We start from the raw sequence: 27,716 nt of genomic DNA, 5'->3' as shown, positions 1-27,716 counted from the left end.
TTGGGTAGCGTTCGAAAGACATGCGTGCATAAATTGGCGTGCCTTCGTTGAAGGTTGGGCATTGAGCTGGCAGCTCGGCATTTTGTAACAATCTACTGCCAGTCATTAGCGGACCGGAGTTCCACTGTGGTGACCCCTTACTGGGAAAAGCCAAATGAAAAAAAAACATTACAGGCAAGATGCTATAACACTGGCTCAGACACCAGTAATAAATGCTTCTCATTCTGCCTAAATTCCATTCCTTGTGATTCCATGATGTACGATCTCGGCTCTTGACACATAATTTTCACAAATCCAATGCGCTCAAAACCTTTTGTTGTCTGCACCCTCACTATCTCCCTTTCTTTTAATGGATTGAGCAGTTTGCTGGTCTTATCATAGTAGGACTTGTGGAGTAAATGCTTTTTCAACAGTTGGGCTTTCACTGCTTTGTTGTTTTTAGCACATGGAACCAATAAATTGCTAATGATTGGCAATGTGGTTCTGGTTTCTCTCAACATAATTCTCTGGGCAGGTGAACCAAGATGATCATTGTGAGGAATGTTTCTGAGATTAAGCAAGTTTAGAAAAGCATCGGTATTATCATGTTTGGATTTCTCTAACAGCTGTTTTGCACTTTGAACTGTTTGTTCAGCCAAGTCATTTGACTGTGGGTTTTCAGATCTACATATAATTGAATAAAGTCCTACATTTCAGCAAATATCTTGAACTGCTGACTTGTAAACTGTGTATTATTGTCAGAAATGACTCCGTGCGGACTACCATGGACAGAAAATTGTCTCTTCAACTTAGTAATGACAGTATTGGACATTAGGTTTGGAAGTGCATCAATCTCAAACCAATTTGAATAAGAATCGACTAACACCATGTAATGTTAATCATTTCACTTGAAGATATCTGTGGCTACTGTCGACGAAGGTAGTTCAGGAATCTGGCTTAACTGAAGTGGTTCTTTTTGTTGATGTGGTTTTGTACTATTAAATACAGAACAAGATGAATGTACTTTCTCAATATCGTTTGACATAGAAGGTAAAATACTAGGCCTATCACCCCTCTTTTGGTAGAATCAGTTCCTGGGTGGCCACAAGTTGTTGCAAGGGCTTTATAACAATCACTTTTGGACCATTCATAATGATACCATTGTCTGACAAAATCTTATCTCTGTAAGGAAAATACTGCTGCATATTTACTGGTAAACAAGATCACTTTGAAGGCCATCCTCAACTGATAAAGAGGTTAACCTTCTGGAGAATTGGATCTGAAGCTGTGTGAGTTCTAGGCTCATCAAGATATGTGGAAGAAAAAGTCTGCACTTCCATGACTTCAAAATCAGATTACTCGTTCTCATGCTGTTTTGTGTTTTTTCTAGGTCATCAGGATAAGGTATCAGCAAGATAAAGAAGTTTGCCTTTCATGTAAAGAAGATTGAAATTGTACTTTTGCAATGTGAGCATCATGCATTGCAATGTTGCAGGAACTGTGTGCATAGGCTTTCTCAAAATAGTGACTAGAGATTGGTGGTTAGTTTCTATCTGGTTAGGTCGGTGGTAAATATAATCATGGAACTTCGAATATGCAAACACAGTTGCCAAGAGTTCTTTCTCAATCTGGGCATACTGCATTTCAATTTGGGTTAGAGTTCTTGATGCATATGCTATTGGTCTACCCTCTTGAAGAATGACTTGAACTGAGACCAAACTAAGAAGCATCACAGGAAAGAGTAACTGGTTTGTGAACATCATAGTATCTTAAAGTAGATGGACTGGCAACTTTCTGTTTCAAGGCATCAAATACTCTTTGGTGTTGTTCTGACAAGACCGGGTTATGTCTTTGCGTGTCAGTGCTCTAAGTGGTGCTGAAAGTTGGCTTAAATCTGGAATGAACTTGCCTATATAGTTGACAATGAGAAGAAAATGTTGTAAGGCTTGGACATTGTCTGGAGCTGGCATCTCAAGAATTGCTGTTGCTTGGAAGGATCTGGTCATAAGCCTAAACTGGTGAACAAATGGCCTACTTAAGTAAGTTCTCTTAGCCTGCATTTACATTTCTGAAGATTCAGCTTAAAATTCACTTCACAAGTTCATTCCAGAACTTTCTTGAAGTTTCTATCATGTTCGACTTCACCATTGCCTCCCACAAGAATATCATCTACTATAATAGCACATGGATAGCCAGAAAAAATTTGCTCTATCACACGTTGAAGGACTTCACTGGCAGAATTTATTCCAAATGGCATCCTCAGAAATCTGTACCTTCCAAATGGTATACTGAATGTGGTTAGCAACAAAGATTTTCAATCAAGCAAAATTTGCCAAAATGACATTTTGCATCTAAGACAGAAAAAAACAGCGGCATTTGGCATGAGGGCAGCAAGTTTCTTGACTGTGAGCATAGGATGATGAGGTCTTTTTAATGCTTTGTTCATATCTCTTGGAGCATATTACATGATACATATTCTAATATCATCTAAGCTTTTCTTATGAGCTATTACTATGTAGGATACCCATTCAGTTGGTTCTTCTACTGGACAAATTACTCCTAGCTGCATCATTCTGTCTAGCTCAGCCTTGACTATGTTTTGCATAGCTACTGGAACTTTTCGTACTGGTTTGGTAACTTGGCTGACTTCTGGGTCTAACTTCATGGAGTACACAACTGGGAGTTGCCTAGTTTATCTGCAAAAATATCAGGATACTCAGAAAAAATGGTTTCAGTGAAATTTGAACTGTTCTAATTCAAGCTTACATAGTGTACTTCTTTATTAAATGAAAGCAGCCCCATTTTCAAACTGTCTCTGAGGGCTAATAATGACTGCACGTGTCTCTTGACTATGTAAAACTGCAAGTCATAGCTATTCCCAGCAGAGTAACAAGCACTACTGACCCTTTGGTTAGAATCTCTTCACCACCATAAGCAGGAAGCTTTGCACACTTTGCCAAATTAAGTTGTTCTGCAGCTCTTACTTTAGCAAACATTTCTGCTGACATAACATTGCACTTTGAACCAATATCTACTTCGAGCTCTACAGGACCCTCATTATTTCAAACAGTACAAAAGATTTCATTCTTTGCCCACAAATCTACTGCAGTGACTGTTTCACTAAGTACAGACACATCATCAACTTAAAAAGTAGGGTTGTGGCTTTCTAATTGATCAAACTTTCCAAATACTTACACAGTCACCAGCAGCTACTTCTCCTTTATGGCAACATTCACCCTAACCCAGGCCCAAACAACTACTTCCATAGTATCCCTCCATGTAAACAAATTAATTCTACAAATCCTACCACCACACCCAACTCTCTCCATATATCCCACCTAAATATTCACAGCCTAAATAATAAAATTACCCAACTGCATGCCCTACTTGATCTACATTCCTTTGATATCTTATGCCTAACTGAAACCTGGCTTAAATCAGAAACTAAGGATAATGATATAATCCCACCGGGGTATAACATCTTTAGACTTGACCATACAATCAAAAAGGGTGGTGGTGTAGCAATACTCTACAAAACTGAATTACTGGTTACCCAACTAGATACTAAACCACCCTCACCAAGTAATAGTGAAATCTCAATCACTAAACTACAGCTTAATAAAAATAAATCCATTTACATAATTTGCTGTTACATCCCCCCAGGCAATAATATTAATACCATTGAAAATATACTTAACTGGCTCTCCACCTCCTTCTCTCAGGAAACTATTCTCCTAGGAGACTTTAATATTGATTGGAATTGTTGCATTTCCCAAAAAAACAACTTCTCACATAAACCTTTATGGCTTCAATCAAACTATCACTGTCCCTACTAGAATAAATAAATCCAGCTCCAAACAGAGCACCTTTGACTGGATTCTAGTCAATAGTAACCCCCTGTCTTATACCACGGGCATACTACCTGATGATATCAGCGACCACCTACCCACTTATATTACCAGACAAAAAAACCCTATCCCAAACCATACAATTTTCAGAACAACCAGGAACAAGAAATATTTCAACCAAACAAACTTCCAAATAGAGCTCAAAGCTTGCAATTGGTCTCCCCTAAAATACTTACCTCTTGATGAGGCAGCTTCCTACTTCAACAACAAATTCCTTAAAATTCTCAACCACCATGCCCCCACTCGATCAATTAAAACCAGAGCAAAGCCTGCTCCTTGGCTAACCAAAGAGACCAAACACAAAATGTTACAGAGAATAGAACTTGGGCCAAATGGCGTAGCACTAAAAACACATTTGACCACCAAACCTTTAAACAGCTTAGAAATAAAACAAAGAAATTAATACTCCTAGACAAGAAAAATGATTACTTGAAATTCCAACACACTCAATACTAAAACCCTCAGAAATTCTGGTCAGGTATCAACAAATTACTACATCCAGGTAATTCTAAAACACCCACGCCTTCTAACCTCACTCAAAGTACACCCAACCAAATTGCTGACACTTTCAACAAATTTTTCTCTGAGACTGTCACATCCCTAGCTAAGACCTTGCCACCTAGATCCACCCAGGAACCTTACTCCTTGAACAATAAACCCCCCGCTTTCAAATTGCAACCAGTCTCAACATATCTCATCCACACCCTACTTAGGAAACTTAAACCATGTTCACCCTCAGCTGACCTCCTCCCATCTGAGTATCTACAAATTACAGCTGGAGTACTTGCCTATCCTGTCTCCATTTTAATAAATCAAACCAAAACTGAAGGCTTTATCCCATCCCTCTGGAAAGTCTCTCATATCATTCCTCTTCATAAGGGGGGTAACACTAATGAACTCTCTAACTTCTGTCCCATAGCCCTACTTTCTTCTTTAGCTAAAATCATGGAAAGATGTGTCCATCGGCAAATGCTCGACCATCTTCTCCAAAACAGTCTTCTAGAAGATTGCCAACACAGTTTTAGACCTTATCACAGCACAACTACTGCTCTCTTATCTTTCAAAGACCATATTAATAAAAATTGTAATAACAACTTGCTGTTCTCAGCTCTCTTTTTAGACCTCTCTAAGGCCTTTGATATGGTTAACCATAAACTCTTACTAAACATCCATAAATCTCTGGCATTAGACTCCCAGGCAATCCAGTGGTTTAATTCCTACTTAGAAAATAGACAGCAAGCAGTTTTTTGGGACAATCACATATCCTCTCTGCTTCCTGTCAAAATTGGAGTCCCACAAGGTTCCATTTTTGGACCACTCCTCTTTTCTATTTTTATTAATAATCTAAATAAGTCCCTTCCACAAACCACCTGCATTCAATATACTGATGACTCGACATTTATATTTTCAGAATCTTCCCCAGCTGAGCTTCAGATTACTACCCAAAAAGTATTTACAGCAGCTGAAAACTGGTTCTATCAATATTGTCTCCTACTTAATCCCAAAAAAACATAATTATTACTATTCACACCTACACAGAAATCCTCTACTTTTGACTTCAATATAACATCTAATAATGGCACAATAATATCCTCTGACCCTACTACCAAACTACTAGGTCACATTAGATCATAATCTTAACTTCGATTCTCATATTAACTTAACCATCAAGCCAGTCAATAGAAAACTTGGATCTCTATATAGGCTTAAACCCTTCCTCACTGCTTCAACTAGAACTACCATCACACAGACGCACCTGCTATCTACCCTTCTCTATGTGTCACCTATTTTTACAAACTTATCTAAATCTAATTTCAATAAACTAGCAACTTCATACAACAACATTGCCAGATTTGCTACAGGAGCCCCTTTTCATACCCACCATTGTATAAATCTTAAACAACTTGGTTGGCTGGAATTACAAAATCAACTACTGCTACAGCAACTTAGCATCACCCACAAAATCTTCTTTCACCCTCCAAATGCTACCATACTCTGCATTCTTATTAGCCCTTATAAAAAACTCTCTTCATTGCGCTCAGTCACAAAGCTCCTAGCAGCCTACCATAAATCCCACAACAAAGCTGGGGACTGTTTGTTCTCCAACTCAATTAGACCTATTTGGAACAAGCTTCCAAGCGAACTTACAGCACTTACCTCTACACCCACTTTCAAGAAGCATCTAAAAAACTTCCTTAAATCCCAATGGCTCTGCCCTTGTACAAACCCTGACTGAAACTTTTATTGCCTCTGACTATTCACCTGTTCTTTTAACTTCAACTTCTTTACTACTTTACTGCAGTACTATCTGACTACTTTAACTTTATCATTTCCACTGAACTACTAAAAAAAAAATAAATAAAAAATCATATTTATACTCAGTGATAGTCCTATGTAATTCAATCAACATGTTCTGTCTTGTGATATCAGGATTCCAAATGTTTTCTATCTCTATTTGCATTCCTTTGTTTACAATTTGTCCACCTGATGTATTTTTTTTGTTGGCTGTTCTACTAGCATTGTTTTTGAATTGATTTTTTTTTTTGTACAATTTTCTTTTCTTTTGTTTTCTGTTTGTTTCTCCCCAGGCCTCTCATGAAAATGGACATGTATCCAGCTAGACTAGCCCGGTCAACAAATGTAAAATAAATAAAATAAATTAATAAATAACTTGCCTCTTTGAATGCTCTCTTTTAATAAAAGAACGTGCCTTGTTTGATTTACAGAACCTTTTGAAATGATTCTCTTTATTGCAAGAATGACACTGCTAACCAAAAGCTAAGCACTTTTCTCATTTGTGCTCATGATTACTGCCACAATTATGATAGCTCACTATGAAGCTTGCCACAACTTTTGCTGAGTCACCCTTGTGCTTTGCTGTGTGTGCTATAGGCCTTACAGAAGCTGCTCTGGGTTTTGCTGCAGAGACCACACCATTTGGCCTTTACATTTTAACTTTTTGCTGCATACTATCTACATTAGCTTTGGGAGGCACTGGAAATCATGCTTTTTCATTTGTAAGCATATTTGTGTGGTTTTCTGTAAGCTCATATATCTGACAAATTTCAATTGCCTTATTTAACATTAAATTACTGTCTTGAAGCAAAATTTTTCTCACTGTGTCATTATTAATACCACACACAAGCCTGTCTTTTATGAACTCATCTCTCAGATCACCAAATCTGCATGTTTTTAGCTTAATTTCACAAGTTGGTTATATATGCTGCAAGGGTTTCACTAGGCATTTGATCTCTAGTGTAAAATAAGTACCTTTCCATTGTAATATTTGTCTGGGGGTTACACATTTCTCTAAATTTACATTTTAAGCATTCAGGGTCTTCCTGTGTTTCAGTTAGTACCAAAATATGGTGGTTCTCCCCCTCCCCTGCAAACACAGCAGGTGCATACACAAATGAATGCTCTCTTTCAATGGCTTCTGAACCAGCTAAATTAAGAGGAATAAATGCCTTTGTGTGTACATCTTTGTTAGAAAAATCAGCCTGTATGAAACTATCATACTCTTGCTCAGACACTATCTGATTTTTTGCAATATTATCAAACACAAGTGATGGAGGTCTGCAAAACCCTTCTGCCATGCTCACAAATTATAGTTTAAACACAATGCAATCTTGCCCCTTGTAATTAGGTACAAACATGCACACCCACCAGGTACTTGTAATAATATTCACATGTACAATAAATCTTTGAAAGGTTGTATTTGCAAAATATTCTTTGAAATAACTCTACTTTGCAAAATAACTGCACTGTAATACTACACACACTTGCAAACACTTTGCACACTTCGGATACTTTGAATAGATTTAGTAAATGTGAAAAAGTAGTACATAGCAAAAAAAAAATGGCTATTTTCCCCTTTTTATACATTTTATGTGATTCAGATATTGTTTCAAATGTTTTCATAATTATTTCAAATATTTTTATCAATATGTCACAGTTTTGGACGTTTTGTTTAAGTAGTAATTTGTTTTGAGCATTCTGAGTCCTTCATTTTATATTCATTGTGAAATAAATAATTTAAGAGTATTTCTGACTTATTTGTAAGTTGTTTGAGCAGTAGGGAAGATCCACTTCTGTGTATTCCTCCATTTCATAAATGCTTGCCTCATGGTTTTGGCTGTGGATCCCATTCTGACACCATGTTGCTTTTCTTGTATATCAGAATAAGACAAAGAGGCTTGGGTGTTTGTTTGAGTAGTTTATTACACACAAACACATCAGGATGGATGGCAGGAACATTAAACTTAAACAAACTAACTGCCTGACTACGACACACATGCATGCCATCACTTTGGCTGCTCACTCAAAATGGCACTCTTGCTTACACGTCTTCATTACTTACATGCAAGTGCCCACTGACTGGAATGCTTCTTAAAGGTATATCACATGCTCTGATCTACACAAACATCAGACATTGGACAGGTTGAGGGTCTGGGGTTGATCAGGGCAGTGTGGTTGTTCCAGCTTCAGAGCTGGTTGATTCTCCCTGTGGCCATAATAAGGGTAAGGTGCCACACAGGTGGGTTGGTGGAGGTGCTTGGAGGAGGCCTGCTGCCCACCCTCCACTTAATGGTGGTATGTCAGTAGGTGCCACATGATGTATGTTGTAGGGCCATCATAGAGGAGCAGGCACATTCTACAAGGTTCTTAGAAGAAATAGTTTGTTTGTGTTTTTCAGCTTTTCCCAGTTAGGGGTTACCACAGCGGAACTCTGGTCTGCTAATGATTGGCAGTTGATTTTTATGTACCGGCTTGCGAAGGTACGCCCATTCACACATGTCTGCACGCAGAAGACGCTCTAGCTGAGAATCAAACCGGACAGCATCTTACTGTGAGGTGACAATGCTACCGCAGCACCACCACCGTGTATTATGAGTACTAAATATTGTGCAATCTGACATGCAGGACTGCCTGAACTGTGTGGTTGACTCCTTGGACAGGATGAGTGACACACTGGATTGAGTAGTGTTTGTTATGGAACATCTGCTGGGGGAGAGTCAGCATCCACATGGCCACAGAGCCACTGAATCATCTGGTGTTAGCCAACATGGCCATACAAGATCCTGATTCCATAGTGTCACTACTTTCACTGCTAAATCAGTGAATGAGATGTCCATGCATAAATATGGTAGGCCATGTGGTTGTGGCCCTGGACTTAGTCATGATGAGAACTCACATTCAGGTAGCATCCTAAATTCTAGCCAGGCCATGGAACTAGCAGTACAACTCCTGACATAAGTAGTTCTTGTGGTTGCAGATGACAGTACAGAACTGACTAGACTACTGTGCCAGGATGTAGTGCTAGCACAGTGTTTGATTGTGTTTATGCAGAAACACACACATTCAACAAATACTTGACCATGCCAACACACACACACACACACGCACACACGCACACACACACACACGCACACACACACACACACACACACACACACACACACACACACACACACACACACACTCACTCTACTTATCTGAACAGTATTGTTGACTGCTATACATGCACTTTGAACTGTTTGTTCAGCCAAGTCATTTGACTGTGGGTTTTCAGATCTACATATAATTGAATAAAGTCCTACATTTCAGCAAATATCTTGAACTGCTGACTTGTAAACTGTGTATTATTGTCAGAAATGACTCCGTGCGGACTACCATGGACAGAAAATTGTCTCTTCAACTTAGTAATGACAGTATTGGACATTAGGTTTGGAAGTGCATCAATCTCAAACCAATTTGAATAAGAATCGACTAACACCATGTAATGTTAATCATTTCACTTGAAAATATCTGTGGCTACTGTCGACGAAGGTAGTTCAGGAATCTGGCTTAACTGAAGTGGTCCTTTTTGTTGATGTGGTTTTGTACTATTAAATACAGAACAAGATGAATGTACTTTCTCAATATCGTTTGACATAGAAGGTAAAATACTAGGCCTATCACCCCTCTTTTGGTAGAATCAGTTCCTGGGTGGCCACAAGTTGTTGCAAGGGCTTTATAACAATCACTTTTGGACCATTCATGATGATACCATTGTCTGACAAAATCTTATCTCTGTAAGGAAAATACTGCTGCATATTTACTGGTAAACAAGATCACTTTGAAGGCCATCCTCAACTGATAAAGAGGTTAACCTTCTGGAGAATTGGATCTGAAGCTGTGTGAGTTCTAGGCTCATCAAGATATGTGGAAGAAAAAGTCTGCACTTCCATGACTTCAAAATCAGATTACTCGTTCTCATGCTGTTTTGTGTTTTTTCTAGGTCATCAGGATAAGGTATCAGCAAGATAAAGAAGTTTGCCTTTCATGTAAAGAAGATTGAAATTGTACTTTTGCAATGTGAGCATCATGCATTGCAATCTTGCAGGAACTGTGTGCATAGGCTTTCTCAAAATAATGACTAGAGATTGGTGGTTAGTTTCTATCTGGATACATCGGTGGTAAATATAATCATGGAACTTCGAATATGCAAACACAGTTGCCAAGAGTTCTTTCTCAATCTGGGCATACTGCATTTCAATTTGGGTTAGAGTTCTTGATGCATATGCTATTGGTCTACCCTCTTGAAGAATGACTTGAACTGAGACCAAACTAAGAAGCATCACAGGAAAGAGTAACTGGTTTGTGAACATCATAGTATCTTAAAGTAGATGGACTGGCAACTTTCTGTTTCAAGGCATCAAATACTCTTTGGTGTTGTTCTGACAAGACCGGGTTATGTCTTTGCGTGTCAGTGCTCTAAGTGGTGCTGAAAGTTGGCTTAAATCTGGAATGAACTTGCCTATATAGTTGACAATGAGAAGAAAATGTTGTAAGGCTTGGACATTGTCTGGAGCTGGCATCTCAAGAATTGCTGTTGCTTTGAAGGATCTGGTCATAAGCCTAAACTGGTGAACAAATGGCCTACTTAAGTAAGTTCTCTTAGCCTGCATTTACATTTCTGAAGATTCAGCTTAAGATTCACTTCACAAGTTCATTCCAGAACTTTCTTGAAGTTTCTATCATGTTCGACTTCACCATTGCCTCCCACAAGAATATCATCTACTATAATAGCACATGGATAGCCAGAAAAAATTTGTTCTATCACACGTTGAAGGACTTCACTGGCAGAATTTATTCCAAATGGCATCCTCAGAAATCTGTACCTTCCAAATGGTATACTGAATGTGGTTAGCAACAAAGATTTTCAATCAAGCAAAATTTGCCAAAATGACATTTTGCATCTAAGACAGAAAAAAACAGCGGCATTTGGCATGAGGGCAGCAAGTTTCTTGACTGTGAGCATAGGATGATGAGGTCTTTTTAATGCTTTGTTCATATCTCTTGGAGCATATTACATGATACATATTCTAATATCACCTGAGCTTTTCTTATGAGCTATTACTATGTAGGATACCCATTCAGTTGGTTCTTCTACTGGACAAATTACTCCTAGCTGCATCATTCTGTCTAGCTCAGCCTTGACTATGTTTTGCATAGCTACTGGAACTTTTCGTACTGGTTTGGTAACTCGGCTGACTTCTGGGTCTAACTTCATGGAGTACACAACTGGGAGTTGCCTAGTTTATCTGGAAAAATATCAGGATACTCAGAAAAAATGGTTTCAGTGAAATTTGAGCTGTTCTAATTCAAGCTTACATAGTGTACTTCTTTATGAAATGAAAGCAGCCCCATTTTCAAACTGTCTCTGAGGGCTAATAATGACTGCACGTGTCTCTTGACTATGTAAAACTGCAAGTCATAGCTATTCCCAGCAGAGTAACAAGCACTACTGACCCTTTGGTTAGAATCTCTTCACCACCATAAGCAAGAAGCTTTGCACACTTTGCCAAATTAAGTTGTTCTGCAGCTCTTACTTTAGCAAACATTTCTGCTGACATAACATTGCACTTTGAACCAGTATCTACTTCGAGCTCTACAGGACCCTCATTATTTCAAACAGTACAAAAGATTTCATTCTTTGCCCACAAATCTACTGCAGTGACTGTTTCACTAAGTACAGACACATCATCAACTTAAAAAGTAGGGTTGTGGCTTTCTAATTGATCAAACTTTCCAAATACTTACACAGTCACCAGCAGCTACTTCTCCTTTATGGCAACATTCACCCTAACCCAGGCCCAAACAACTACTTCCATAGTATCCCTCCATGTAAACAAACTAATTCTACAAATCCTACCACCACACCCAACTCTCTCCATATATCCCACCTAAATATTCACAGCCTAAATAATAAAATTACCCAACTGCATGCCCTACTTGATCTACATTCCTTTGATATCTTATGCCTAACTGAAACCTGGCTTAAATCAGAAACTAAGGATAATGATATAATCCCACCGGGGTATAACATCTTTAGACTTGACCATACAATCAAAAAGGGTGGTGGTGTAGCAATACTCTACAAAACTGAATTACTGGTTACCCAACTAGATACTAAACCACCCTCACCAAGTAATAGTGAAATCTCAATCACTAAACTACAGCTTAATAAAAATAAATCCATTTACATAATTTGCTGTTACATCCCCCCAGGCAATAATATTAATACCCTTGAAAATATACTTAACTGGCTCTCCACCTCCTTCTCTCAGGAAACTATTCTCCTAGGAGACTTTAATATTGATTGGAATTGTTGCATTTCCCAAAAAACAACTTCTCACATAAACCTTTATGGCTTCAATCAAACCATCACTGTCCCTACTAGAATAAATAAATCCAGCTCCAAACAGAGCACCTTTGACTGGATTCTAGTCAATAGTAACCCCCTGTCTTATACCACGGGCATACTACCTGATGATATCAGCGACCACCTACCCACTTATATTATCAGACAAAAAAAACCCTATCCCAAACCATACAATTTTCAGAACAACCAGGAACAAGAAATATTTCAACCAAACAAACTTCCAAATAGAGCTCAAAGCTTGCAATTGGTCTCCCCTAAAATACTTACCTCTTGATGAGGCAGCTTCCTACTTCAACAACAAATTCCTTAAAATTCTTAACCACCATGCCCCCACTCGATCAATTAAAACCAGAGCAAAGCCTGCTCCTTGGCTTACCAAAGAGACCAAACACAAAATGTTACAGAGAATAGAACTTGGGCCAAATGGCGTAGCACTAAAAACACATTTGACCACCAAACCTTTAAACAGCTTAGAAATGAAACAAAGAAATTAATACTCCTAGACAAGAAAAATGATTACTTGAAATTCCAACACACTCAATACTAAAACCCTCAGAAATTCTGGTCAGGTATCAACAAATTACTACATCCAGGTAATTCTAAAACACCCACGCCTTCTAACCTCACTCAAAGTACACCCAACCAAATTGCTGACACTTTCAACAAATTTTTCTCTGAGACTGTCACATCCCTAGCTAAGACCTTGCCACCTAGATCCACCCAGGAACCTTACTCCTTGAACAATAAACCCCCCGCTTTCAAATTGCAACCAGTCTCAACAGATCTCATCCACACCCTACTTAGGAAACTTAAGCCATGTTCACCCTCAGCTGACCTCCTCCCATCTGAGTATCTACAAATTACAGCTGGAGTAATTGCCTATCCTGTCTCCATTTTAATAAATCAAACCAAAACTGAAGGCTTTATCCCATCCCTCTGGAAAGTCTCTCATATCATTCCTCTTCATAAGGGGGGTAACACTAATGAACTCTCTAACTTCTGTCCCATAGCCCTACTTTCTTCTTTAGCTAAAATCATGGAAAGATGTGTCCATCGGCAAATGCTCGACCATCTTCTCCAAAACAGTCTTCTAGAAGATTGCCAACACAGTTTTAGACCTTATCACAGCACAACTACTGCTCTCTTATCTTTCAAAGACCATATTAATAAAAATTGTAATAACAACTTGCTGTTCTCAGCTCTCTTTTTAGACCTCTCTAAGGCCTTTGATATGGTTAACCATAAACTCTTACTAAACATCCTTAAATCTCTGGCATTAGACTCCCAGGCAATCCAGTGGTTTAATTCCTACTTAGAAAATAGACAGAAAGCAGTTTTTTGGGACAATCACATATCCTCTCTGCTTCCTGTCAAAATTGGAGTCCCACAAGGTTCCATTTTTGGACCACTCCTCTTTTCTATTTTTATTAATAATCTAAATAAGTCCCTTTCACAAACCACCTGCATTCAATATACTGATGACTCGACATTTATATTTTCAGAATCTTCCCCAGCTGAGCTTCAGATTACTACCCAAAAAGTATTTACAGCAGCTGAAAACTGGTTCTATCAATATTGTCTCCTACTTAATCCCAAAAAAACATAATTATTACTATTCACACCTACACAGAAATCCTCTACTTTTGACTTCAATATAACATCTAATAATGGCACAATAATATCCTCTGACCCTATTACCAAACTACTAGGTGTCACAATAGATCATAATCTTAACTTCGATTCTCATATTAACTTAACCATCAAGCCAGTCAATAGAAAACTTGGATCTCTATATAGGCTTAAACCCTTCCTCACTGCTTCAGCTAGAACTACCATCACACAGACGCACCTGCTATCTACCCTTCTCTATGTGTCACCTATTTTTACAAACTTATCTAAATCTAATTTCAATAAACTAGCAACTTCATACAACAACATTGCCAGATTTGCTACAGGAGCCCCTTTTCATACCCACCATTGTATAAATCTTAAACAACTTGGTTGGCTGGAATTACAAAATCAACTACTGCTACAGCAACTTAGCATCACCCACAAAATCTTCTTTCACCCTCCAAATGCTACCATACTCTGCATTCTTATTAGCCCTTATAAAAAACTCTCTTCATTGTGCTCAGCCACAAAGCTCCTAGCAGCCTACCATAAATCCCACAACAAAGCTGGGGACTGTTTGTTCTCCAACTCAATTAGACCTATTTGGAACAAGCTTCCAAGCGAACTTACAGCACTTACCTCTACACCCACTTTCAAGAAGCATCTAAAAAACTTCCTTAAATCCCAATGGCTCTGCCCTTGTACTAACCCTGACTGAAACTTTTATTGCCTCTGACTATTCACCTGTTCTTTTAACTTCAACTTCTTTACTACTTTACTGCAGTACTATCTGACTACTTTAACTTTATCATTTCCACTGAACTACTAAAAAAAAAATAAATAAAAAATCATATTTATACTCAGTGATAGTCCTATGTAATTCAGTCAACATGTTCTGTCTTGTGATATCAGGATTCCAAATGTTTTCTATCTCTATTTGCATTCCTTTGTTTACAATTTGTCCACCTGATGTATTTTTTTTGTTGGCTGTTCTACTAGCATTGTTTTTGAATTGATTTTTTTTTTGTACAATTTTCTTTTCTTTTGTTTTCTGTTTGTTTCTCCCCAGGCCTCTCATGAAAATGGACATGTATCCAGCTAGACTAGCCCGGTCAACAAATGTAAAATAAATAAAATAAATTAATAAATAACTTGCCTCTTTGAATGCTCTCTTTTAATAAAAGAACGTGCCTTGTTTGATTTACAGAACCTTTTGAAATGATTCTCTTTATTGCAAGAATGACACTGCTAACCAAAAGCTAAGCACTTTTCTCATTTGTGCTCATGATTACTGCCACAATTATGATAGCTCACTATGAAGCTTGCCACAACTTTTTCTGAGTCACCCTTGTGCTTTGCTGTGTGTGCTATAGGCCTTACAGAAGCTGCTCTGGGTTTTGCTGCAGAGACCACACCATTTGGCCTTTACCTTTTAACTTTTTGCTGCATACTATCTACATTAGCTTTGGGAGGCACTGGAAATCATGCTTTTTCATTTGTAAGCATATTTGTGTGGTTTTCTGTAAGCTCATATATCTGACAAATTTCAATTGCCTTATTTAACATTAAATTACTGTCTTGAAGCAAAATTTTTCTCACTGTGTCATTATTAATACCACACACAAGCCTGTCTTTTATGAACTCATCTCTCAGATCACCAAATCTGCATGTTTTTAGCTTAATTTCACAAGTTGGTTATATATGCTGCAAGGGTTTCACTAGGCATTTGATCTCTAGTGTAAAATAAGTACCTTTCCATTGTAATATTTGTTTGGGGGTAACACATTTCTCTAAATTTACATTTTAAGCATTCAGGGTCTTCCTGTGTTTCAGTTAGTACCAAAATATGGTGGTTCTCCCCCTCCCCTGCAAACACAGCAGGTGCATACACAAATGAATGCTCTCTTTCAATGGCTTCTGAACCAGCTAAATTAAGCAGAATAAATGCCTTTGTGTGTACATCTTTGTTAGAAAAATCAGCCTGTATGAAACTATCATACTCTTGCTCAGACACTATCTGATTTTTTGCAATATTATCAAACACAAGTGATGGAGGTCTGCAAAACCCTTCTGCCATGCTCACAAATTATAGTTTAAACACAATGCAATCTTGCCCCTTGTAATTAGGTACGAACATGCACACCCACCAGGTACTTGTAATAATATTCACATGTACAAGAAATCTTTGAAAGGTTGTATTTGCAAAATATTCTTTGAAATAACTCTACTTTGCAAAATAACTGCACTGTAATACTACACACACTTGCAAACACTTTGCACACTTCGGATACTTTGAATAGATTTAGTAAATGTGAAAAAGTAGTACATAGCAAAAAAATATGGCTATTTTCCCCTTTTTACACATTTTATGAGATTCAGATATTGTTTCAAATGTTTTCATAATTATTTCAAATATTTTTATCAATATGTCACAGTTTTGGACGTTTTGTTTAAGTAGAAATTTGTTTTGAGCATTCTGAGTCCTTCATTTTATATTCATTGTGAAATAAATAATTTAAGAGTATTTCTGACTTATTTGTAAGTTGTTTGAGCAGTAGGGAAGATCCACTTCTGTGTATTCCTCCATTTCATAAATGCTTGCCTCATGGTTTTGGCTGTGGATTCCATTCTGACACCATGTTGCTTTTCTTGTATATCAGAATAAGACAAAGAGGCTTGGGTGTTTGTTTGAGTAGTTTATTACACACAAACACATCAGGATGGATGTCAGGAACATTAAACTTAAACAAACTAACTGCCTGACTACGACACACATGCATGCCATCACTTTGGCTGCTCACTCAAAATGGCACTCTTGCTTACACGTCTTCATTACTTACATGCAAGTGCCCACTGACTGGAATGCTTCTTAAAGGTATATCACATGCTCTGATCTACACAAACATCAGACATTGGACAGGTTGAGGGTCTGGGGTTGATCAGGGCAGTGTGGTTGTTCCAGCTTCAGAGCTGGTTGATTCTCCCTGTGGCCATAATAAGGGTAAGGTGCCACACAGGTGGGTTGGTGGAGGTGCTTGGAGGAGGCCTGCTGCCCACCCTCCACTTAATGGTGGTATGTCAGTAGGTGCCACATGATGTATGTTGTAGGGCCATCATAGAGGAGCAGGCACATTCTACAAGGTTCTTAGAAGAAATAGTTTGTTTGTGTTTTTCAGCTTTTCCCAGTTAGGGGTTACCACAGCGGAACTCTGGTCTGCTAATGATTGGCAGTTGATTTTTATGTACCGGCTTGCCAGGCCTGACGCACAACCTTCAACGAAGGTACGCCCATTCACACATGTCTCCACGCAGAAGACGCTCTAGCTGAGAATCAAACCGGACAGCATCTTACTGTGAGGTGACAATGCTACCGCAGCACCACCACCGTGTATTATGAGTACTAAATATTGTGCAATCTGACATGCAGGACTGCCTGAACTGTGTGGTTGACTCCTTGGACAGGATGAGTGACACACTGGATTGAGTAGTGTTTGTTATGGAACATCTGCTAGGGGAGAGTCAGCATCCACATGGCCACAGAGCCGCTGAATCATCTGGTGTTAGCCAACATGGCCATACAAGATCCTGATTCCATAGTGTCACTACTTTCACTGCTAAATCAGTGAATGAGATGTCCATGCATAAATATGGTAGGCCATGTGGTTGTGGCCCTGGACTTAGTCATGATGAGAACTCACATTCAGGTAGCATCCTAAATTCTAGCCAGGCCATGGAACTAGCAGTACAACTCCTGACATAAGTAGTTCTTGTGGTTGGAGATGACAGTACAGAACTGACTAGACTTCTGTGCCAGGATGTAGTGCTAGCACAGTGTTTGATTGTGTTTATGCAGAAACACACACATTCAACAAATACTTGACCATGCCAACACACACACACACACACACACACACACACACACACACACACACACACACACACACACACACACACACACACACACACACACACACACACACACACACACACACACACACACACACACACACACACACACACACACACACACACACACACACACACTCACTCTACTTATCTGAACAGTATTGTTGACTGCTATACATATCTTGCTACTGGCCCTGGAAATTGGATACTTAAGAAATAACTTTTTGTTTTACTTGCACACACTGACTATTTTGGAGTCAGGCTTGCCCTCCTGCCCCCACCCCGTGCAAGTATAATAAATATGTCCTGCAAGTTGTACAATTCTTTGTATCTTAGGGCTGCAAATATGCTGATGCACAGAGTGGATAGCTACTCAGAACCTTCCTTTAATGTAAATGTATTGCTGAATAAATGCTTTTAATCATACTTCATAATCAATTGTGGAAAATTGCTTCTGTAATTGTTGACTCTCACTGTATTTCTGTTACTATGCTTCTCATGCAGGAAAAAGTAGATGTTTAAGTATTGCCCACTGTTATACTCGTGCAAAAGATGTTAATTTTAACCTGCTCACTGGTTTATATACAACAGCCAAATGCTTGAAGCACAGTACTGGACAAAGTCCATAGCTTTGTATTACAAACATCATATGCTATTGCTGACATTACTGTACATCTGGGACATGTTTCTCCTTAGGAGCATATAAGAATTTACATAAAAGAGTAATCAGTTATATAACTGTACTGCTTTTTCAATACAGGTCCCAGACTTATCTTGGTAATAATGCACATAAGAGATGTCTCATCATGGGGTTTCCTGTGTCTAATGATAACAGAATTCAACCATTACATCACTAAGTAAATGGTGTAAGTTTGGCAGGCATAATTTTTAGTATTTTATTTGCTAAGATATTCAGAGTATGTGTGTGCTATCTTTTGTCTCTTAGCCAGAGCCATGATATATTGTGCATACCTACATCTGCTGGCAGCATCTGCAGCTGGTGGTGCTCCCTGAAACTTCTCATCTATATCTGCTGGATCTGCTGGCCCTACCTATGGTACTGGGAACTGTAGTGCTGCACCTGGTTATCCTTGCTGAAGCTGTCTTCTGAGAATGATATTGTGCATAATAGATCAGACTTTGAGCATTTCAGCAGAGGTTGCTAGATCATACTGCAGGGCACTCCTAAGGTGTATAGATACCAGAATCTTGATTTGAGCAAGCCAAATACACATTCTATAATATTTGTAGTTTGAGTAAGGGCATCATTGTGGCATTGCTCTGTGAGGTTGTGTGGGTTTCTCATTGGTGTCATGAGCCATGGTTCCAGTGCCTAACCCACATTGCCCACTAGATGCCCTTGTTAAAAGTTACCCCTAGCAAACCTTGTGTCCAGGTCACAGGTGTGCCATGTGTGATTTGTGAAAACCGGGTTACCTGCAAAGATTTTGTAGATGATCCCTTGAGCATTACAGACAACCTATCAGTTTATAGAGTGATATCCTTTCCTGTTAATGTATCTACTTCCATGTTGATTGCGTGGGGGTTTATTTCTACATGTGTGTGATCTATAGCCTCCAAAACTTCAGGGAAGTGTGCTATTGCATAAAAGCCCTGCATACTTCTTGTTCTCTATCTCCTCTGAGGTGCATGGGAAACAGATATGCTCTTTTCCATGTTGTAGCACTGCATTTAGAAACTGATGTAAAATTCTGAAAGCTGAGGTCTGTGACACCCCTAATACATCCTGTGTGGGTCTCTGGAAAGTACAATAGCTAGTATACATAAAGTTACACATAAATTTGTTTCCACTGGGATAGGTTCTCCACAATTTCTCTGGGGCCTCGGGTGAGGTTGGCAAAGGTAAAATAATTCTTCTAGTGTTTCCCAACCCACCCAGTATTACTCTGCAATTTCTGTCATGCAGTCCATGGTTAAGTCAAATGGGGTCTAAATATCCTTCATCTTCTTCTTCTTGGTCAAGGTCTGGCAGCAGCAACACCTTGAGTTAAAGTCTTTTGCTCATACAGATTTGTAATGTCAGCAGTAACTGCTAACGTTTTTTTTTCAAAGTGCAATAGTGGCTGTAATCCAGAGTTCTAGATTTCAGGGTAAATGGCTACGTTGAGTATACACAACTGCTTTATAGCTTCCTGAATAACTTTGCTGTGTTGGATTGGTTAATTAGCATATAATTCAGCTACGAACACTGTCATTATTCTTATTTTGCAACTCTACACTAAATACAGAGCCATCTAATAAATACAAATAGAGTGGGAGCAACATGTACATGATAGTTGCACTTTTGTGGCAGTTCATGAATCTGGTCCAGTGTCTTAGCTAGTATCATGGAAGCATGAACATTTGGAACCCTCAAAAATGGATTCCCTCAATGGTTTTTGAACATTTCTAAGATGTAATTTCCCTTTACCTCATTTCGTCGGAGGGTGGCCTAATGGTTAAGGTGCTTGCCTTACAAACACAAGGTGCAGGCTTTGAGTTTCACAAGGGATAATTGGCTAGGCTTAAAATGGCTTGCAAGGGCAGTTAGCTTAGTACTAATCTATGAACCTATGGAAGGTGGTTCCAAAGAGCAGTTCCAGTTCTGAAGAAGGCTTTTCACCTTTTGCTTGTTTGAATCTAGGCCTGGAGAGTATATGAATGTCATCTAGACTGCTTTAGTGTGTAGTTTTGGTCTTCTGAGGGAATGTTCTTTTAAGAAGTGGAAAGTACCCCATTACAAGAATTTTGAGTGTAAGGATGCCTAGTAGCAGAGTAGCCCTGCTTGGTATTGGGAGCCAGTGACTGCCTTTGGTGCTTCACAGTGATGTGTCCTTTACTCTGCTAGGACAGAAGATCTGCATATTGTAATTCAGTGATCTATATTTTTTGACAATTGTAGGCTGAGGAAGGGCATATTCCATTTTCGGAATTAGGACATTTTTGGCTCTGGCTTTACACGATGCAAAGGACAGTAGATGGAATATCTGATGGCATAATTTTATCTGGGAAAGAACTTTGGCAATGATGTTACCTGTGTGGTTAGAGAAGTAAAGGAGGAGGCAAGGAGTTAGGCCTAGGTATTGTTATTCTCTCTTGTTGAGAATGGTGTTGCCTTTTAAATCTTTAAGAAGTTAATATATTAGTAAAGAGAGTTTCTTTACACTTGAAAATAGCATGACATTGGTTTTCGCAGCACTGGCAAGATGTCTGTCAGCCTGAAGACAAGTACAAGAGGGAGGAGAATTTAGTCTGTGGATTAGGATGGTGGAATTGATGTGTTTAGCTTATTCAAGCAGCTGTAGATCATTGGCATACATGGCGAATTTGTGCTCTTATAGATTTAAAGAAATGTCATTGGCAAAAAGTAAGAATAGTAAATGGCCTAGGACTCGGCCCACTTTCAAAAGTCTTGCTCTCTACTGTAAGTGACTTACTCTAGTGTAAACCTATTCCAATTCTAAAGGACTTGATCTTGGTATATATGTATAAAGCAGGCTCACACTGCAGACTCGATTCCAAAAGACTTGGTCTTGGTGTAAATGACTTAGTCCAAGTGCAAGTCTTTTGGAATATAGCCCAGCACCTTGGAGAGTACCAGTAATGAGTGCTGGAATCCCTGATAAGATATTCCTTGAAGAAAATTTGGAATATTCTGTCATTTAGATTATTTGAGTTCCAGGTTACTGTAATATGCCTGACATTTGTTTTCTAAGCTTGTGAAAGAGAAGTCTGTGGTTAATAGTCAAGAATTCCATAGTCAAAAAATGTCTGCTGAAATTAATCCTTCATTGAAACAAGTCCTTTATGTATATTACCGTAGATATTTTTGGTGGGTTTAAGTAAGGCTATTGTGGTGTTAAATGAGTGTCTGAAGCCATGCTGCTGATCACAGAGCAGGTTGTAGCTGCTAATGTGCTTAAACCATTGTTTATATAATAGTTTTTGAAATATTTTTATTAAATGCAAATATTTCAAATGGGTCTATATTTTTTGAGTTGTGAGGGAGAGTGCACTTTTGCTAGTAATATAGTGGTAGTGTGTTTGAAGGCAGACGGTACCTTACCAGTTGTGAAGGATAAATTATATGTCCTTGTGAGTGGTTTAGCAATTTTCTTAGCTGCGGGGTCAGGAAAATCTGGATAGAGTTTATCAAATTTAGGATCAAAAGTGCCTAGTTTGATGATGACAGATTTTGCTTTATATACTCAAAGGCAATACACAATTGTCTGCTGAGCTCATTGTAAATGGAGCCACCTATACTGAGCCAGAAGATATAGCAAATCTCCTGGCTGATAAATTTAGCTCCAACTTTACCCCTCTGCCCCCTCAACCTTCCCTCAGGAAATATCATCAAATATACCTCCCCCTACTATCACTAGGGAACAGGTCCTTAATGCTGTCTCTAAGACCACGAACACTGCATCAACGGACCCAGACAATATCCCAAGATGTCTTCTAAGTAAAATGAAACATGACCTATCAAGGCCTCTGGAATTACTATTTAACTGTAGTCTCCAAACAGGTTTCATGCCTCATGAATGGAGAAAGGCAACACTCATCCCTCTGCACAAAGGTGGGTCATCTACAGACCCTGGAAACTATGGGCCCATAAGTCTCAGTAGTCTTATATGTAAAGCCATGGAAAGAATTATCATGGAGATGATCAACAGAGATATAGTAAATCTCCAGACACTTTACCCAACCCAGTTTAGTTTCGTCAAGGGGAGATCATGCCTACTCAACCCGGTGGACTTCCTTGAAAAGGTCACCAAAGCAATAGATGAGGGCGGAATTGTTCACACTGTCTACCTTGACCTGGCCAAGACATTTGACACAATACCCCACTCAGGCATTGTTGACAAACTCAAGAGGTTAGGTACAAATTCGTATGTCACCTGGTGGATAGCCAACTGGCTCACAGACAGGACCCAGGAAGTTAGAATTGGAGTGTCCACCTCTACAAGGAGGCCAGTAACAAGTGAAGTCCCTCAGAGATCAGTCCTTGGACTGCTTTTTGGCATTTATTTCTCAGAAGTCAAGGCCAATGTCAGTGGTCTTTGGCTGACTAAATTTGTGGATGATTATAAATTAGGAGCTGTCACTGAATCTCACATTGACACAAATGTTCTCCAGGAGGAGCTGACACAGACAAACAACTGGTGTTAGAGCCATGGAGCAAAACTAAATGCCAAGAAATGCATAATAGTATATTTTGGGAAGTCATCCATCCTTGATAACTATCATATTGACAACACTCCCCCTTACAGTTGACCCAGTAGTCAGGGACTTGGGGACACACATAGATAGTAATCTAGCCTTTGACCATCCCATGTCTACAGTGGTGAGGATGAGGAAATCATTCTGTGTTGTGCAACTTATAAACAAAGGAATGGCATCTAAGTCCAAGGACATCATTGTTCCACTGTATTCAACATTCATCAGACTTATCATTGTGTAGAATGTCCCTTTTAGTGTGTACCTAAGCAGACATATCCAACAGTTGGAACATCCACAGAGGATCCTCACTAAATGAATACAGTGTGTAAGTAAAATGACCTATGTAGACCATCTCAAGGCCCTATCCCTGTATTCTGTCTCCTACAGGCTGTTGAGGGGAGATCTATGCCTGGTATACAGGGTATTGTCAGACCCCACTCTGATGGACCTCATGCATATCCACAAAACAAACAGCACCAGAATTAAATATTCTAAAGACTTAAACTTTGCCTGTGATATAAATAGGACCTGTGGAGAGATAGGTATGTATCCCAGAGACTACCCCATCTATGAAACAGGCTCCCCATCCATGTGAAGCAGAGTTCCTCCCTAACCCAATTCAAGTGCAATTTGGACAACTGGATGGGAAAACGGCAATTCATCCCTGGTTTGGCACCTATGTCTCTAATGGACACAGGTAACCTGTAAATAGTTCATCTCCCAGGACCATGCTTACACTTATCAAGGGTATCAGAACTTGGCAGAGATTTGGGATGCATGGCTAGGCTTAAAAAAGTCCTTGTGGTCATTAGCCTAGTAAACACATATGAACTTATAAATAGACATAGGAAAAATGTGAAAAGTATCAGCATAGTCAGCTGGGGGATAAAAGTGTATGGGTCCCTGGGAAATGTATGGATAGTTGCTTTTAAGGGGAGGAAAGGAGTTAGTAATCTCTTTTATGGTTGATAACAGAAAATTCTTGTATTCATTTAAAAAGTTTACATGCTTTTTTTTACTGTTAGTTTGTTGGACAGGATGAGCACTATGTGATACTTGAAGTTGCAAATCTCATGTGAAATATATAGTGCACATTCATACCGTAATATAAATCACACAGACATACATATTTATTTATTTATTTATTTTATTTATTTATTTACATTTGTTGACCGGGAGTGTCCGACTGGACGTAGGTCCATTTTCAGTGGAGGCCCAGGGAGAAAAGCTCCACAGTTAAAATAAACAGACAGTAGTTACATTGGATTACATAGCGATTAACAATTTGATTAACATAGCAATTAATTACAAACATATTTACAGATGAAGAACACAGTACATCAGTAGAAACTAGAATCTTTATCTGTGAAGTACATAACAGACATTAACAAATGTTACAATAAGAAGTTCCTGCTGTATAATAAGTACTAGGCTTATAAGCATCTGAGCTTGCTATAATCAAGGTAGTTAGTGGGGTGGAAAGAAAGGTAGTGGTTGGATGGGGTGGGTGATATTAGAGTGCGAGTTGCAAGGCCATAGCCAGCATGTTTTTAGGTGTGCTCTTAGTAAAGTTTTGAAGTGGTTGCATGATGGTATGGAGGTAATTGTGGGTGGGAGGGAGTTCCATAATTTGGCTATGGCGCAAGAGAATAGTGCTTCACCAGCAGAGTTATTGGCTTTAGTGATCTGCAAGTAATTTCTGTTGCTGGATCTTAGTGGTCTGGTGGTGCGATAGGGCTGGAGTAGATTCTGGAGGGATGGGACATTTAGTGGATGGTTTACTAGTTTGTGGGCGAGTGAGAGTTGATACCATTGAAGGAGGTGAGGGAGTTCAAGCCAGCCTAGTTCAGCAAGTGAGAGACAGTGGTGACTACGGTAGGATGCCCCTGTGGCCAATTTGGCGATTTTGTTGTAGCAGGTCTCTAGCTTGTTTAGATCGCATTGCCTTAGGTTGGTATATATTGGAGAGGCATAAAGTAGGGTGGAGATAAGGTGGGAATTTGCTATTGAAATCATTGCTGCTTTGGTGAGAAGTTGCTTATTTCTGTATAACGCTCCTAGTTTTCTGTGGACTTTTTTTATGGTCATGGATATGTGAATGTCAAATTTTAGTTTATTGTCTATTTCCACTCCTAGCAATTTGGTGTGTTCAGTTGGGTATATAGTGGTGTTGTCTTTTGCTGTGATGTTAAAGTGAGAGTTGTTTTGAGTATGTTTGGTGGGTTGGAAGATGAGTAGTTTAGTTTTGTTTGGGTTGAGTATTAATTGGGCATCGGATAACCAAGTTTCAACAGAGGAAAAGGCTTCCTGTGTGACATTTTGCAGTTTGGGTTGGGACTGGGCTGAGCAGATGATGGTTGAGTCATCTGCGTATTGTATGAGTGTGCCATGTTTGGTGGCAGAGGCTAGATTATTGGTGAAAACAGAGAAGAGTAGGGATCCAAGGATGGATCCTTGTGGAACCCCTATGGAGACAGGTAGTTGGGGAAATATGTCATTCTGCCATACAACAGATTGTTGGTGGTCAGACAGGTAACTCTGAAACCAGTTGGTGACTGATTGAGAGAAGGATAGGTTATTGAGGACAGAGATGAGTTGTTTGTGTGGGCCCATGTCAAATGCTTTAGATAGGTCTAGGAAAGTAGCAGAGGAGAGATAGCCATTGTTTTTATGCTGAAGGATAGTGTTAGTAAAGGAGAGCAAGGCAGTGGTGGTGTTATGGTTTGGTCGGAAACCATGCTGAGTATTGGAAAGGAGGTTGTTAGTAAGGAGGTAGTCTGGGACCTGAGAGTGTATGCATCTCTCTAGTATTTTGGAAAGTGGAGAGAGAATAGCTATGTTGTTTGTGAATCATAAAATTGTTCTTTAACCAGATTTCAAAAAATTAAATACAGTGTCTGCTTATTCAGATATTATCATTTCGTGTTTATTTTTTGTGAAACTGTAGCTGCTTCTGCAAATTACATTTTCACAAAATAAATAAGCCAGTAGACTTACACCACTGACAGCATACAGCACCTCCTGACAAATGTGGGTGTGAGTTTTGGGGCAGCTTAGAATGCATGCATTCAGAGTGATTTTTTTTTTTTTACTGTTAGTGCCACTGCACCCAGTTGTTTGGATGGAATGGCACTGTCTACACATTTTTCCTCTTCTAAGCATGACCTGTTATTACTACACAGCTTCTGGTTATGCAATATCTGTAAAGAATCAAATTTCATTCCAGATACACCCACATGGAATCAGGTGTTTGAATTTCTGGAACTAAAGCTAGGAACAGCTGTCACACACTGAGCTATCTGTCCATGCTATTTATTTTCTGCACAATGACAGTGAAGCAATAACAGTCTTACATTTTCATTGCTCATCGTGGCAAGCATGATTTTGTTGTGTGTACAATTACCCTACCTTAGGCCTCTTAGAATTAATTAGAATTCTCCCTCATAATTAGCTCTGACCTCTGTTCATTGTTTACTAATAAACTAGGAAACCTCAAGAAAGATGATGTCAGTAGTAATGCCCAATATATGCCATGCTTCATGCCACTGAGCTGAAATTATTTTCCTAAATAAATGTCCCCTCTATGTATTGCACAATGCATTCTGTACAAAATTCAGGGGTTATCTTACCAAGCTACTTTTCTAGCCAAAGTGTTCCTCTGTCATGCTTAGTCAGAAAGAAAATACGTTTCCAAGTCAGATCCTGACTTTGTGAGGCATGTCACATTATACGTGAAAGCCTGACCCACTAAAATAGCCCTAGAAGCAAACTTACTGTGCCATAATAATGTCCCCAGTATTCCTTATCTGTCATTCTTTACCTTTTCCAGCCTGACAAGAGATTCTGATGTAGTTAAACTTTTGTGTCCATAAAAGCATGTATATATACAACAGATTTGCATACTGAACCAAGGAGGCACAGGTCTTATGAACTTGGATTTTGTGCAACTAAACTAATTTATGGCTGTTTCTACCATTGTCCCACTGTCTGTCCCCTCTTCTACAAAATCCATGATTGAAGTTCTCCATTATACCTCATTCTCAGAGAAGGTCTGTCGTTTTTCTACTACTCTTTCTATAAAAGAATTACATCTTGTGTCTACCTATAGTTGTACATTTTCATCTATCCCCTGTAACCCCCTACTCCTTTCTCTGTCCTTCCTCTTTAGACCCAGACCCCCACCTGTTCTTTTGCTATTTTAGGTGCCTGGATTGTGTTTTCTCCTTTCACTGGCTCCATATCAAAGGTTCAGGACCCAATACCGTGAGTCCCATATTGGAATACCTCGGGATAAGAGTAATAATTCAAAGTATACATTGGGAAAAGAGTAATATCACTAAGTACTATAACATCAGACTTGGTATATATTCCCTCATACTCACAGT

Source organism: Protopterus annectens, chromosome 2.part2 (genome assembly GCF_019279795.1).
Source record: "Protopterus annectens isolate FY-2018-M chromosome 2.part2, PAN1.0, whole genome shotgun sequence".
NCBI classification, from domain to species: Eukaryota; Metazoa; Chordata; order Ceratodontiformes; family Protopteridae; genus Protopterus; species Protopterus annectens.
The sequence above is the reverse complement of the archived record's forward strand: the minus strand, read 5'-3'. Positions refer to the sequence as shown.